The 13,432-nt window shown below is 44.8% G+C and overlaps 2 long non-coding RNA genes across 3 annotated transcripts; both read right to left on the reverse strand.

Moving 5' to 3' along the window:
• Positions 1-867: 867 nt before the first annotated feature.
• On the reverse strand, positions 868-2,667 carry LOC137217838 (uncharacterized). 2 transcript variants are annotated; one of them, XR_010940289.1, is made up of 2 exons: positions 2,495-2,667; positions 868-2,093 (listed from the first exon to the last, which is right to left on the reverse strand). It is a non-coding gene; the product is annotated as an uncharacterized lncRNA (long non-coding RNA). The 2 variants fall into 2 exon arrangements; XR_010940290.1 differs by having other exon boundaries at positions 2,466-2,667.
• A 4,991-nt stretch (positions 2,668-7,658) lies between these two features.
• LOC137217837 (uncharacterized) lies at positions 7,659-11,995 on the reverse strand. Its single transcript, XR_010940288.1, has 3 exons — positions 11,174-11,995; positions 10,356-10,380; positions 7,659-10,069 (listed from the first exon to the last, which is right to left on the reverse strand). It is a non-coding gene; the product is annotated as an uncharacterized lncRNA (long non-coding RNA).
• Positions 11,996-13,432: the final 1,437 nt, after the last annotated feature.

The following is a 13,432-nucleotide window of genomic DNA, read 5'->3' on the forward strand; positions in this document are numbered from 1 at the left end:
GTAGCCCCTATCTTTTGTCAGAACCGAAGTGTGGGAAGCCAGCCCAGCTCTGAGGTCAGCTTTGGGTGCAGAGAGGAAGACACTCCTTCCAAATTCCCTTTTTGTGAAGCACTGCTTTCTTCATAATGCCCTTGGACCTTACAGAGTGACTTCTCTTTGGTCTCATCGTGTAGAGGCAAGGAGAAGCCCTACAATTTATCATCTTTGGATGAAAACGGGGGAGAACTTGTCTTTTCAAAAATTGAAAGAAAAGAATTTTCTACTTATGAAAATCCCTGTTGAGGTGTAGGAATAGGCTGGTCAGACATAGTAATACAGCAACAGTGTTTCACAGGGTCAGAAACCGTCCATGTAATTCCATTTTCATTTGTGTCTTGAGAAATGGAATATTGCCGGCCATATCAGTAAACAAAGAATGTCAGTCATCAGCAATTTCAGCCACCGCATATGGTGAGCCGCTGAGCCCTGAGGGAACCCAGGAAGGAAAAGAAAGAATTCCTGCCATCTAGCAGCCATCAGGCTGCAGCCGCTCTCCACGGTGAGCCCTGAGGAAACTCAGGATGTGAAAACACAGGACCCTGGCCCCAGAGAGCTGAGGTGCCTATCAAAGGAATGCTTTCAGTGAGCCCAGACTCTCTTGCATCTTCTCATACATAGAAAAGCCCTAAACTCCTTAACATGAGGTATCCGGTTTCCTTCCATTAATAGTGATCTTTTGTTCCCACTACCTGCCCTTTGTTGCAAAACTTCGATATAACATAGCTACGCCTTCACCTCCTCGGACCAGTTCTCTCAGGGTTACTTGAGATGATGCCTCCCGGGCTTGAAGTCCTAAAAATATTCGCTGAATAAAACATGACTCTCAACTTTTAGGTTGTGAATATATATATATATATATATATATAATTTTTATTCGACAGTCTCAATGTTAGAGATTAAATGATGCAATTATTTGGATAGTTGCAGGTATAAAGGTTAATGGAAGAAAACTTAAATTCTGCTGTTGTCAGTAAAATGTCAACCTACTCTACGTAATTTTAGTAGACATATATTGAAATCTCCGTTTCACATTGCATCTGTGACCATACTGGTATCTGTTAGAAATAGACCACAAAGATGCAATCAGTGTTTTTAACAAATATCTTGTTAGATTTTAATTCTTTGGGGCTCTGAATTGTGTCTTCTAACTCTCCCAAATTTGAGTCTAGGTACTTTTGGGTTAATTGATTGCCTGACATCAGCCTGTGAAACTAAGCATAAGAAAAACATTAGATGCTATTACGAAGCGCTCAAGAAAGTGTAATAACTCACACATGTGTCCTTCAACCTTGCATAATGTCCTATTGTTAGGGTTCATTATTACCTGTCAACTTAGTCCCTTTTCCATGTAAAGTGAGGTACTTTATAAAGTTTTCGTCCATCAATTTGTTTTTTAAGATTTTTTTTTGATGTGGACCATTTTTAAAGTCTTTATTGAATTTGTTACAATACTGCTTCTGTTTTAGGTTTTCCTTTCGCTGATTTGTGGGTTTTTTTGGCCGTGAGGCACGTGGGATCTTAGCTCCCTGACCAGAGATCAGACCCACACCCCCTGCCTTGGAAGATAAAGTCTTAACCACTGGACCGCCAGGGAAGTACCTGTCCATCAATTCTTAATGTTTGAATTTCCTATTATCACATTTGGATAAACGTATGTCTATACTGTCTACTCTAGTGAGCTGCAAATTACATTCTGATACCTGAAGGGAGTGTATATAAACCTTTATCCCAAGTTTGCAATTTATTCCTAGCTTATTTACAGTAGAAACAATTAAATATACGAAAATGCGAGAATGTGAAACACGGGCATTCCTATCGGCACCACCGTGGGTTGCTGTCGATTTTTTTTCTTGGTGTACATCTTTCTTTTTCAGCAATCAATATTGCGGTGATTGTGTTGGAAGCAATGGCTTGACTTTTCCACCATCTACTCAGGCTGTCCCGTGAGTTACCTGCGCTGTCTGGGAGACACATGTGGCATGACCAAGACACAGCTCCATCACGGAGATGGTGTTGCTTGGTTGTTTGTCACTTTGTTTCTCTCTGCTCTCCTCCTAAAAGAAATAAAGGGTAACTGAGGCTTTCTATTTCTCTTCTAAATGTGCACTCAATGATGCTTCTCTTTGAATGACGGAAATGTTGGGTTTACAGAGCCATAACAGCTACCCTTGGGGTGTCTCCTTTCTCTGAAAAAAAAAAGTTTGTTTTTTCATCTGAAATGAAAGCATTGAGCCTTTCAACTCAAGGGAAAAAATAAACATGGAGTAAGTCTTCTCTGGTGTTGATACAATTCATCCTGAGTCCTTTCCCAGCAATATGGTGGCTATATTTTCCTAATCATACTTGGCCCACATGCACCAGGAGGAAGTGGGGGGCACCGGGATAAAGAAGGATGTTGAGGCCAGGAAAACTGTCCTGGAACTGACCATTTCTGTGTCCTTGACTCTCCGGTTACCTCATTAACTCCTGTCACCTCATCTATAAAGTGGGCACCATTCTATCTGCTTTCTCCTTTTTCTTGTAAGGTTGGCATGAGTTCGGGTTCAATAAACATGCATCTCCATTCTTCTTTTTCTTCTCTCATCCCATCTCCCTTTCTCTTCTATGGGCAGCTCCCTTCCTTTTCTTTCTCCCGGTGGGTAAAATGACAGAGAGCAATTGTTTAATCAGTATTTTTTATTGAAGTAGAGATGATGTACAAAGTTGTGTTAATTCCTGCTGTACAGAAAAGTGATTCGGGTATACATATACATGCATTCGTTTTTTCATATTCTCTTCCATGATGGTTTGTCACAGGATATTGAATATAGTTCCCTGTGCTCTGCAGCAGGACCTTGTTCTTTATCCATCCTATGTATAGTAAGTTACGTCTGCTAACCCCAAACTCCTATTCCTTCCCTTCCCCGCCCCCTCCACCTTGGCACCCACGAATCAGTAAGAGAGAGTATTTTAAGTAGGAGCTGCCCTTAGGAGTCCTGGCTACATGGCCCCCAAATTAGCAGCTGCTCGCCTTCTTCAGGGGAGTGAGTCTGGGCGAAGCCTGGTGGCTCATTCACCGCCACCGTACACCCCTTGCCCCGCGGCTAGGAGCAGTTATCATAAACTGGCTCCCGATAAGCTCCGGACAGGTTGTATCTTAATCTTGTCTAAGATCAATGAGACACTCGTTTCCTCCAGTCCAAGGGAGCGTTGCTGTTTAATGTTCACCAGCACACGGAGGAAAACGGGGGGCATGGAAGGTATTTTCAATAAACACTTGGATGTGATTGGATAAAGCTGAGTGGAGCACCGTGGTGAGTTTCCTAGGGCTGCTGGAACAAAGTACCGCAGACGGAGTGGCCTAGCTCTACAGAAAAGTGCCATCTGGGGGCTGGAAGTGCAAAACGAAGGTGCTGGCAGGGCCGCGCTCCCTCTGAAACCCGTAGGGGAGGATCCCTCCTCGTCCCTCCCAGCTTCTGGGGGCGGCCGGCCATGCTTGGCGCTCCTGGCCTTGTAGCTGCATGTCTCCAATCTTCTCCCCGTGTGCCTGAGTCATCACATGGCATTTCCTTCCTCTTAGAAGGTCAAGTCCCACCCTGATGACCTCATCTTGGCTTATTTGTATCTGTAAAGGCCCTAATTCCACATAAGGTCACATTCATACATATGGGGCTTCAGACTTCAACCTAGCTTTTTCAGGGACACAATCCACCCAATAAAAGGTATGAGAGACAAAGCAACAACAAAACAACAATATAAATTCATAGAAGAAGGGAAAACCTGGTATCGGAGTCCATCGGGTTGACTGTAATGCCAAGAACGTGTAACCTAAACTCAGTTCCTAAGTGTTCAAAATATCATGGAGTACCAGATACACACTGAGTGAGTCTGCAGGGCTTAAACCTCTTCGGGTCAGCACACTCCTGACACTGAAGCATGAGCCTCGTCCTACAGCAAGACCACGCCACGTACGCACACGAGACACGTTCTCAGAGCTCTCACCAACTTCAGAATATCTCCGGTGTCCTCAGATCTCCATTCCAAGAAGGGCCGGCTCGCAGACGTTCAGCTGACAGGCGGGTCAGAGCCAACTGAGACCTGGAGAGGTTGGGGGGATTCCAGGGAGAAACGGAAAATGATGAAAGTCTTGGCAAAAGGCTACTAGAATATGTCTAAAGAGAGAAACACCCTTCGGAGGAAACGGGACTGGTTAAAGGAGCAGTCTTCAGTCCACGTCTGAGCGACTGAGCAGGGTCCAGGGTAATATGCCACGTAACTGCAAAATTTAAAAAACTCTCAGCAGCTCCCTCAACCTCTCTTGGCAGCCATTGCCCAGAAAACTCGGAAGAGTGTTTACTGACTGTTGACTAGCTGTCCTGGAGGAGAGGACGATGAGAACGGAGAGGAAACCTTGAGCATCAGAGGCTTATAGACTCGCACATGACACGGCTCAGGCTGCCGCATCACGGGAGCCCAGACGGGCTGGCTTATTCAAGAGACATTTATTGTCTCCCAGTTTGGAGGCTGGACGTCTGAGATCAAGGTGTCAGCAGGGCTGGTTTCTAGGGAGAGGTCTCTTCCTGGCTTGCAGATGGTGGCTTCTCCCTGTATCTTCACGTGGTCGTGCCTCTCGGTACCTGCAGAGAGATAGACAGAGAGAGAGAGACAGAGAGAGAGAGGGAGAGAACACGCTCTCTTCCTCCTATCAGGACACGAGTCCTATCAGATTAAGACTTCCCTCTGAGGACCGCCTTGATACTTAGTTACCTCGCAAAAGACCTGTCCTGCCCTTGTTCACTCTACCAAGTACAGTCACACTGAGCATTCCTGTTTGTAGCAAGTTTCTTCTTGCATATCAAATACCGAAGCCAAGATAAGCAGATATACATGGTGTACGTCATCTCTACACCCAAAACATGAGTTCATTTTCACAAATATAATTTAGCAGGGAGGAGAACTTTGCTCTGAACCAGACTGTCAAACTCTCTTGTACTTAGGAGTCACCTAAATGTTGGTTTTACCTTTTGTTTCAGTGTGGATTTATCGTCCACTTGTCATGTTCAATGCTGGCGACCCTTATTCTATGTACCAAGCAGGGGGGCCAGGATGGTTCACTTCCCAAAAGCCCTGCTCCTCCAGGATGCTCTGAAAATGGAATTTATATCCCGCCTCACGGAGTTCCTGCTGTGTTTGTGGATAACATCACCACGTCATCATTAAAGTGAGATGCTGCTTTGCAGGGGTGGGTTGTAAAACCTTCTCCTGGCAGAGAGACCTGCGTTCGGAATTTCCCTTGGAGCACGAGGGACTGTTGCTGGGATGGAGGCTGAAACCACATGAGACTGGTCTTTAAAGAAATCTGGGAGGGCTTTTCCTTCATTTGAAACAGGAAACGGAGAGCCCCGAGGGGGAGTCGGAACGGTTGTCGGGGGTGGCTCTCTCTTGCAGTTGGGGAGAACGGAGGGAGAGCTTGGGGATCTGAGGTCTCCTGTGAATCAGGTTTGGGAAAAACAAGCCACTGAACTTGTACCAGGAAACTTGGTGTAACCAGGATTTTATTGCCCATCTGGAAGATGTTTTTAGGTGTCCAGAGCCTTTAAAAGGAATATCTGCATTTTTGCAAGCAGAAACACGCTCACTACACACCAAAGACATCAGGGCTTTGCATTATCGTGTGTAGGGTGAAGGATGCCTACAGCATGGATTTTTAACCCTCCTTTTCAAATTCCTGTGCTAAATAAGTATAGGATTCTCTAACTGGGTTGAACCATAGCAGAGGTGAAGAATAAAAGGAAATGATTTGGAAATGTCCTAATACTTAATAATTTAGGTCACTTCACCACTTTCTGGGACAGAATCTTTGGATGGAGTTCATTATTCTCACTTCATATCCCATTAAGACATCATCTCTAGATTATGCTAAACCGCCCATTCATCACAAAACCAAGAATACGTTTCTGCAATAATTCTTTTCCATCTTGCTGTACTGTATTTGATTTCCACCGTGCTACCCCAGGCTTAAGGACATGACCCAGGATGTGCAGCGGTTGACAGAACATACCCTCACAATGCTCTTTTAAAATGATTATACTTATAGGGACTTCCCTGGTGGCGCAGTGGTTAAGAATCCGCCTGCCAGTGCAGGGGACACGGGTTCGAGCCCTGGTCCGGGAAGATCCCACATGCCGCGGAGCAACTGAGCCCGTGCGCCACAACTGCTGAGCCCACGAGGCACAACTACTGAGCCCGTGCGCCTAGCGCCTGTTCTCCACAACAAGAGAAGCCACCGCAGTGAGAAGCCACGCACCGCAACAAAGAGTAGCCCCCGCTCGTCGCAACTAGAGAAAGCCCACGTGCGGCAACGAAGACCCAACGCAGCCAAAAATAAATAAATAAATTTAAAAAAATAAAATGATTATACTTATAATAAACATCTTTTCATATTAAGCATGTGTGTTCAGTGAAATATCAGAAATGAAGAGCTATGAGCCGGTGTTTGTCTTCAAAGCAACTCAGCAGAGGGAGTCTTGGGAGCTCAGAGGTCTTTGTTGGGGCCAAATGTGTAATGTGGGCAGATAAAGATAAGGTGAATGTTTCCGACGTCTGCGTCAGACTTGGGCACCAGATAAGTTAAAAAACCCACAGCAGAGGCTTACGCACTTCAGAGTGCCGCTTGCGAGAGACCAATTCTGAAATCCTTCGCTCTTGGCTTTCCAAGAGTTCACTCGAAAAGCAAGGTCTTTTTCGGGAAGAAACAGGGTGAGCTGACGTGGAAAGAATGGGAACAACAGTCCCCTAGTAGAGGGGATTATTTTTTAATGAGTTTAGTGTTTTTACTGTCAACTTTCGAAAGTACCACCAGAAGCCAGCATCTTCCTTCAACTTCGTTATCGGGTTAGGGGCCCAGGAATTCGTCTGAATCCCTTAGACTTTCTCTTTAAACAGTGACAAGGATGCCGGGCGAGATAAGGTCCCAGATGGGAAAGCCAAACTCGGTCACCGGTCACCGAAGCTGTGTGTTGGAGTGCCCTTCCGAAGCTCTTTACTCTGACGTTGTTCAATGTGTGTTGACGAGGGGCTATTTGCATTTTCCTTGACAACAGATTATGGAAAGCAGGTGTTACATGTGTCGATTTATTTTTTTTTTTCATTTTTTAGGATTCTAATTTTTATTTTTATTTTTTTTACATCTTTATTGGAGTATAATTGCTTTACAATTGTGTGTTAGTTTCTGCTTTATAACAAAGCGAATCAGTTATACATATGTTCCCATATCTCTTCCCTCTTGCGTCTCCCTCCCTCCCACCCTCCCTATCCCACCCCTCCAGGTGGTCACAAAGCACCCATCTGGCCAGGAAGCCTGTGCTTTACGATAGAATGGTGACCAGTTTCCCCAAAGGTGCATCAGGAGGAAGCATCGTGCTTTCTTAGAGATAGAGCCATCCACGCTGAGTTCTTTTATTGTCTTTAAATATGGGCGCCAGGGCTTCCCTGGTGGCGCAGTGGTTGAGAGTCCGCCTGCTGATGCAGGGGACACGGGTTCGTGCCCCGGTCCGGGAGGATCCCACATGCCGCGGAGCGGCTGGGCCCGTGAGCCGTGGCCGCTGAGCCTGCGCGTCCGGAGCCTGTGCTCTGCAACGGGAGAGGCCACAACGGTGAGAGCCCCGCGTACCGCAAAAAAAACAAACAAACAAAAAACAAAATAAAGATGGGCGCCAGTTCTCTTTCTGGCTCTTCTGAGCGCTCATGGGGCTGGGGAACCTGGGCAGGATGCTTGGCTCTCACTCACTTTGGGTCTAGTCATCAGCCTGCCGGTGTCTCCTCTGCCCCAAGGCTGTCTGGACCTTTAGCCAGAGGCGCTGTGGACGCCGGTCCCATCATCCCAACCGCCATGACCACAGAGAAGGCCAAGTGAGAGACCACAGCTGGACCCGGAGAGGGTCCCCGCCGGGCACACCCGTGGCTAAGTATCGCTGGGGCAGCAGAATGTGTGGGGACCTGGACACGGAGACCCAGACACGGAGACCTGGCGTGGATTCACCTCTGACTGGCCAGCTTGGTTATGATAGCGTTTTTCTTCACGAAGAATCTCATATGCATTTGAGACACCCTGGCTTCCCTTAATCTTCAGATGCAGCTTGGCTTTTAAAAACTGTATCTAAGACCTAAATAGATATGTCTCCAAAGAAGATACACAGATGACCAAGAGGCACATGAAAAGACGCTCAACATCACTAATTATTAGATAAATCCAAGTCAAAACTGTAATGAGGTATCACCTCACACCAGTTAGAATGGCCATCATTAAAAAGTCTACAAATAACAAACGCTGGAGAGGGTGTGGAGAAAAGGAAACCCTCCTACACCGTTGGTGGGAATGTAAGTTGGTGCAGCCACTGTGGAGAACAGTATGGAGGTTCCTTAGAAAACTAGAAAGAGAATTACCACATGACCCAGCAATCCCACTCCTGGGCATATGTCCAGAGGAAACTCTAATTCAAAAAGACGCATGCACCCCAATGTTCACTGCAGCACTATTTACAATAGCCAGGACATGGAAGCAACTTAAATGCCCGTTGATAGAGGAATGGATAAAGAAGGTGTGGTACATGTATACAATGGAATATTACTCAGCCATAAAAAAAGAAGGAAATAATGCCATTTGCAGCAACATGGATGAACCTAGAGATTGTCATACTGAATGCAGTAAGTCAGACAGAGAAAGACAAATATATGATATTGCTTATATGTGGAATCTAAAACAATGGTATAAATGAACTTATTTACAAAACAGAAATAGAGTTACAGATGTAGAAAATAAACTTACGGCTACCAAGGGGAAAAGAGGGGGAGGGATCAATTGGGAGATGGGGATTGACATAGGCACACTACTATATATGAAATAGATAACTAATAAGGACCTACCGTATAGCGCAGGGAGCTCTATTCAATGCTCTGTAATGACCTCTATGGGAAAAGAATCTAAGAAAGAGTGGATCTGTGTGTATGTATAACTGACTCACTTTGCTGTACACCTGAAACTCACAGAACGTTGTAAGCCCACTCTACTCCAATAAAAATTAGTTTAAAAAACTGTATCTTTAAAATCTTTTTTTTTGCCCCGATGTTTTCTTTTGCAACGTTTAACAGACCAGCTGATACAAAATATACCAACCCTGCTTCAAACACATCCTGATGATAGCCAGAGCCTCAGCAGGCAAAGCAACGTTCCTCCGGCCCCAAATCCTTAAGGGGTTTAGGAGACTGCAGCTTAGCACAAATAAACATCTGCTGTCTTCTCTTCCTTTGCCCGGTCCTTTCAAGTCCAAAGGTTTATTATTACTGTTATTGTTATCATTATCATCCTTATTTCATCCTGCAGTAATCTACAATAATAGCTCTAAGAACTCAGTGCTTAGCAAACCTCTGAGCCCCCTTGATCCTCCCGATAGCAGTGATGAAAACAGATGCTCTTTGCTGAGCAGAGTGTGTTTCTGCCTCAAATCCTAAAGCCATGATGTCCAGACCCTACAGGACTGACTCACGGGTTGGATTTATTTTTTCCACAGTAGCCTTGAGAGCATCAGTGTAGGCAACGCTGGCTTTCTGGAAAAGCATGCATGATTCCATAAGAACAGTATTTATGTGCCGAGGAGCGCTGGAGATGTTGTTTTGTTGTTTGTTTTTTGTTGTGTTTTTTCTTTCGCCATTTCTAGCATCAAGCAGACTGCATTCCTTGTAAAGGCACCAGTTCGGCTCACCCTGGTGCACACGGTGTCTGGTTTGGTACCGATGATGGACAGCTGTTGTTGTTGGCGAGGCATGGCCGTTGATGACGGTGGTCCCGCTGATGTGCAAAGTCTGAAGAAGCTATAGGGTGGGTGTGATAAAGGAAGGAAGTGAGAAAACCCACAGTGGCTGGGATGCTGGGATGCCGAGAGTCCCAGCTGGGTTTGCCTCCAGGTTGGAATATTTTGCTGTCCATCTAGTTAAAACGGAGGGGCCCTCTCCTGTACAGCACAGGGAACTATATTCAGTATCTTCTAACAACCTATAATAGGAAAGAATATAAAACATGGATGGACCTAGAGATTGTCATACTGACTGAAGTAAGTCTGACAGAGAAAGAGAAGTATCATAGGACATCGCTTATATGTGGAATCTAAACAAAAATGATACAAACGAACTTATTTACAAGACAGAAATAGTCACAGATGTAGAAAACAAACCTACAGTTACCAAGGGGGAAGGGGGTGGGGAAGGATCGTTAGGGAGTTTGGGATTGACATGTACACACTACCATATTTAAAATGGATAAATAACAAGGACCTACTTACTGTAGCACAGGGAACTCTGCTCAACCTAAAATGGAAAAATAATTTGAAAAAGAATAGATACATGTATATGTATAACTGAATCACTTTGCTGTACACCTGAAACTACCACAACCTTGTTAATCAACTATACTTCAATCAAAAAATAAATAAAGGGGGAAAAAACCCTGAGGGGCCCTGCCTGTATGCATGCATTTCCATTATTACTGAGAAGGCCCTCCTTCATTCCGTTCTCAGGGAATAATCTGGGGGCATCTACGGAAAATACTCAGAGAGAAAATGTGCCGTTACGGGGATCTTAATCCTTCACCAAGGCAAGACCAGATGTGTAACTGATAAACACTACATTTTCCCCCGTTGAACTGTGTTCCACATGCCTGACCATATCTGAAGACTTACATCCCCATGGGTTCTCATAAAATACCCAGGGGTTCCCTGAAAACTAGATGATTAAGGGGGGAATCTAACCAATTAACCTTAAGGAAAGAACGCAATGCGTCCTCCACAACGCTTCTTTTTTTCTTCCTGGTAAAGTCCTGATTTTTTGTGTGTTTCCCTCCGCACACACACACATACACACATGCATGCGAGCACACACACACACACACACACACACACTCACTCCGCTGATTCCAGATGGCAGGCGATACACAGTTTGTTTTTTTTTCTTAATGGCTAGCATTACTTTATATTTTAAATTGCAGACCAGGGTTGTGAAATGCTCCTCTCAGCAGGGCTTTTTTTTTTGGCTTTAGAAAAAGGTCCTTTGGAGTTTATTTATTCTGAAGAAGACATCAAGCATTTGGATGGAACCTACGTACCCCAAAGGAGCTTTGGCTTCTTTGCCGAAAAGCCTGTTTCTGGCCTCTCTCTTTAGCTGAACTTGAAAGCGGCTCTATCAACATGTGCGATAAAAAACCTTTGCATCATCCTTCAGGCCGGGCTCTGCAGCGCCTGTGGATCTGTCGCCAGGAGGCCTGGGTCTCTCGTCTCTCCTTTATTCTGGTGAAAGCTCAAGCTAGGTTTCCAGCTCCACACACCAGAAAACCAGCCACATCGTTCAAAGACGGCTGGGTGACTAAGTTCAAGATTCCTGAAGCCTGAGTCGTGTTCTGTTTCTTTATTCTTCTTTCGCTGGGGTTATGTACGTGCAGCATCTGACATACATTTTCCTAGACTTTTGCTACCTATCCTTTAAGTAACTTAAGAAAGAGGACTTTGATAATCTCTAGAGACGGTCATACTAAGTGAAGTAAGTCAGCAAGAGAATGACAAATAGATGATATCACTTATAGGTGGAATCTAAAATAGGACACAAATGAACATGTTTACGAAACAGAAGTGGACTCACAGACATGGAAAGCAAACTTACGGTTACGAAAGGAGAAGCAGGGGAATACATTAGGAATTTGGGATTAACAGATACACACTAGTCTATATAAAATAGATAACCCATTAGGACCTACTGGATAGCACAGGGAACTAGACTCAATATTTTGTAATAACCTATAAGGGAAAAGAATCTGAAAAAAATTATTTCTCTATATAGATATTTCTATATACAGATACAGATATATATAACTGAATCACTTTGCTGTACACCTGAAACTAACACAATACTGTAAATCAACTATATTTAATTAAAAAGAAATTAATTGTTTTTAAAAGAAATTAATTTTTTAAAAAAGAAAGATAATCCTGCTATCCTCTTGTTTTCTTTTGGGCTTTTTTTTCACCATTAGTTAGAACCCATGCTGCCAGAAAACACATGTGTTGCTACCCAAAAACAGCCGTGTTCTGCTTCAAGCCCATGGCTTTTAGAGGAGACCCCCCCCCTTCCCCTTTAGATGCTGGGATGGGGGAGGGGCTCACACTTGGCTCTCAGCAGCCTCCCCGCTGCCCTGGGGAGTGAGATAAGGCCAGAGATAAGATCAGCTCTTCAAAGCTCTTTTAATTGGAAAGAACTTGAGTTGGGGTTTCTCCCCACACCTAATGTTCCAAAGGCAAGAAATTCTTAAATATAGACTCACTTTCTGTTTCTCTCCAACTTTTTGAGCAGCCCATAGATTTTTGTTTTTGTCTGTATAAAATCACTTTTAATTGAAAGCACCAAAGACTTGTGGAAGGAATTCTTGTTACTCCTTTCTCTGCAGCTCAGACTTAGTTAAGTTTCCGTAGTAAATTGAGATGAAAAATCTTACAGTTCTAATGCAGGCTAATGATGGAGTTGTGGTTGAACCCTAGGAAGGAAAGCCTGTAGAGTCCCACCAGCCCCAGGACATCTTCGGAACAGTGGGTGGCGACTAATGACTGAGGTCAGAAGCCTAGAGTAGGGCAAGGAGGAGATACTGCAGATGGCAAAGCACTGGTCCTTGTTCATCGCCACCATATAAATCCCAGGGACAGCCCGGGAGAAGCTACCTCATCATGCTCCCTGGTTTGGCATCCATCCATCGTTTGACTTGGTCTCCACCATGACTTGGAGGTCCTGGAAACACCCCCCCCCCCCAAGTTCAAGTCATTTAAATCCAATTACCCTTGGCTGCTCTCAGGGTGGCCTCAGTCTTTCAGAGAGATGTCACCCGTCCCCACTAAGCCTTCGTACAGTAGGTGTGAGAGGTGGAAATTTAAGACCACTGTGATCTCTGTTCCCATGATGATACTACATGGCACAAGTCTTTGTGCAGATGGAATGAAGGTTGTAATAACTTTGCTTAGAGGTAATCTAAAGGGAAATGATACAGATTGGCCAAGTCTTGTCACATGAGTCCTCTGAAAGTGGAGTGTTTTTCTCTGCTGATTGTAGACGGGAGAGATTCCAAGGGTGAGAAGGATTCTGTCCACCCTTGTGGACTTGAAGATGGCGGGGCTGCATGGCGAGACATGAGGGTGGCCTCTAGAAGCTGAGAGCAGACCCCGGCTGACAGCCAGGAGATCAACGGAAACCTCAGCCCTACAACAGCAAGGAAATGAATTCTGCCAACAAGTAGGGAACAGGAATGAGTAGGAAGCAGGTTCTTGCCAAGAACCTTCAGATAAAGACCCTACCTACCTGGCCAACACCTTGATTCTGACCTTGT

Source organism: Pseudorca crassidens, chromosome Y (assembly GCF_039906515.1).
Source record: "Pseudorca crassidens isolate mPseCra1 chromosome Y, mPseCra1.hap1, whole genome shotgun sequence".
Lineage (NCBI taxonomy): Eukaryota > Metazoa > Chordata > Mammalia > Artiodactyla > Delphinidae > Pseudorca > Pseudorca crassidens.